Raw genomic sequence first — 3,127 nt, 5'->3', positions numbered from 1 at the left:
ATGTCATCTCCAACCCATTATTTGGGACTTTCTCTTTTTCACACAGACATAGTAAAATTTATGGATTTAAAACTTTTATTCAAACAATGTAACCTTGCAAATACCCAGAATACATTTCCTTTGGAATATTGGGGTGGCTGAATTTTAATTGTTTAGTCTGTAATTCTTCCTATAACATACTGAGAAATTATACATCCAACAATGAATTGGAATGGCTAAGTGGTCACAGTTTTGATGTGCCCATGAGAATGCAAGTTACATTATGTACAATGCTATGTATGCTATGGTCCACTCCCTCCATGAGATGCTTCCTCAGAACAACTGCTAATTGCTGACATCCTTGATAGTCTTGAATGACCATACAGTGTTCAATGGGAACATGTACAAGATATTCTCAAGAGAAGAAGGATTACTATAACTTTTCACTGCCTAAACATGACTATATAAGTGGAATACACTATCAATAAAAAAGAGTTGTCTAGAAACAAAATTTGTGAATGGATATTAATGATTTTTTTTAACCAAACATACTCAACAGCATGCCCAATCCTTAACAGTGTTTGGAAATAACCAAATTCTTTCTTCCTGAAGTGATTTAATTATGATTAGAAGCAACTTTACTCTTTGTATCCCAATCAAGGGCTTATCTGTGTTACAGGTAGTTTACAAATGTGCTCCAAAGGAATTCTTCATATTACATCAGTCTTGGAGCCTCAGATTTGTGCCTGCTGAACTAAGAAAACACATATAGAAGCAGATTTTGAGAATGTTTTACAAATATACTTAATTAGTATTATATTTGGCAAGTAGTCATTAGTTTCTCCCAAGACAAATAGATATTTCTAAAATGATACTGTAACTCCATTTTTTATCATCCACAAATTTGCAGTTTTAGGGAGATAATTAAAAGTAATTTCTTATATCAATTCTCTGTTGTTAATTGTGCATTCTCATTCATAAATGATGTATCTTTTTCAGGTGCAGCTAATTCTGAAGGGTATATAATTTATTAACCCCTTTGGAAATGCTATTAATATAAACCATAAACAAAATACAGATGCAGAATATAATATTTTCCATTTTTTGAATTTTACAGAAAACCCTTTGCTGAAAGTAAAAATAACACAGTTTTCCCCATATTTTCAGCAGGGTGAACAACTGTATTTACCTGAAGACATGCTAGAGTGGCCTACAGTATATATCCCAGTCAGTTGTACCCTTAGGTAAATACAGTGAACAACTGCATTTACCTGAAGACATGCTAGAGTGGCCTACAGTATATATCCCAGTCAGTTGTACCCTTAGGTAATGATTACACTTATGTAATGATTTACACTAGACATAAGCAACCAAAGTCTTGTGGCACACTGTGTGTCCCCTGAAGCTTTGTAAAGTAAAATATGTTGCTTTCAAACATTCATTTTCAGCTCCAATTTTCCTAATGATTTTGTATTTAGTAAACAATGTATTATGATTATTTTTCATAACCTTTATATATGTAACTAGATAATGTACTCCATGGAAAATGACCATGTGATAGACTCATGGGTATAGAAAATGCATTTTTCAGTGACTAACTTGCATTGAAAACAGTGTTGAAAATTCTTCTTCCAAATATATATGCTAGTCTCCTCAGATCCTGAGCTCTGTGTGTAGTGTGTCCTGTAGTTCTGGTTTCAGGAAATTTCTTCAGAAGGAAAGGCTGAATGATGCTTTCATTGCTCCCATAGTCCAGAAAATGAGGTTTCTAATTGAACATGTGAGTGAATGCCTCAGGAGTTAGCCCTCAGACTGATTCTCCTGTTTCTCATGTCCAGTGTTCAAGGGGCTGGTAGAGAAATGAAGCTACTAAATCTCTTCTATCTCAATTTGTTCATTAAATCTCTGTGATCAATAATTTTACTTCTGGAAAGAAAGTATTATCATCTTTAAACTCAATTTTATTTCTCAATTAAATAATTACAGTAGTGTTTTCTCAAGGAAAAGAAAATTTAAGGATACTTTTATTAAAATTTATATATTTATATTTATCTATATATATTCAATATATTCTGATTATGATTTCCCCCTACCATTTCCTTTTAGATCCTCCCCAACTCCTAAGGCACATGAATTCCCATCATTTCTTTTTTCCTCTCATTTGAATACAACATTCATCTAAAAAACTAAAAAAAAGGATAAAAATAAAACCCAACAAAATCCCGTAAGATGAAACTAACAGAAATAAAGAACCCAAGATGTAAATGTAGAGATACTTATGGATATCTCATAAAAACACAACATCAGAAAGCATATTATGCTGTTTGTGTTGGCAGAGAGGCTGCTACAGCAGCATCAGAGCTGATACGGGTGCAACTACTAGGTGCAGCTCTCAGGTTGCTGGGGAAGCCATCAGACTCTGTGTCCCCTCCTCCTCTCATCCATAATCAGTGACGAAGTTCACTAGGTAAACTCTTCATGGTGGGATAAAGAAGAAAACAGGGAAGGAGCAAAGCATTGATTATAGATGTAATAATAATGAGCAAATGTAGTAGGAAAAGTATATGAGGACAAATGTAAAACCATGGAAACAGTCGAATCACAGCAGGGTCGAAGTGTGACACATTCTCATATGCAGACTGGCCAAATTTCTGTTCCTACTCTAACTCAGGTAGCAATAACTGCAGAGACAGATGATTCTGCAGAATAAGAAGTAATCAATTCTCATAAACACAGAGAAATTCTTTCATGAAGACCCTCATACAGAAAAATACTGAATGGACTTTCATCTGATGTGCCTGGTCTTCCCAAGGCTGAAGAAAGAAAATCAGAAGAAGAAGGAACACAACTAACATTGCTACCATGGCAGTACCAACTAGTGTGTATTAGACTAGCATGGGCAATACAGTATGTGTACTAGGATTCCATAGACACAGTGCTAAGCTTTAAATCTTCCCTAGTTAGGGTAAATCAGCATGGGCTTGGGCATCTGAATGCTTAATTAACAACTGTGCATTGTTAACAACTAAGTATCATAGAATAAAAATTACATGCTAAAGCAGTAAGATGTGTACTGGTAGCTGAAAAGTAAAAGCCTTTATTGCTAAATATGAAAGGTAAGTGGTTAAAAAGTAAAGGGATGGTTTAT

At 34.4% G+C, this 3,127-nt stretch overlaps 1 pseudogene; it reads left to right on the top strand.

Annotated features, from left to right (window-relative positions):
- The first annotated feature begins 2,563 nt into the window (after window positions 1-2,563).
- Window positions 2,564-2,909, top strand: LOC128102930 (cAMP-responsive element modulator-like; annotated as a pseudogene).
- The last annotated feature ends 218 nt before the right edge of the window (window positions 2,910-3,127 follow it).

This window comes from Peromyscus californicus, unplaced genomic scaffold (assembly GCF_007827085.1).
Source record: "Peromyscus californicus insignis strain IS unplaced genomic scaffold, ASM782708v3 Scaffold_8__1_contigs__length_139910024, whole genome shotgun sequence".
NCBI lineage: Eukaryota > Metazoa > Chordata > Mammalia > Rodentia > Cricetidae > Peromyscus > Peromyscus californicus.
The sequence above is the reverse complement of the archived record's forward strand: the minus strand, read 5'-3'. Positions and strand labels throughout refer to the sequence as shown.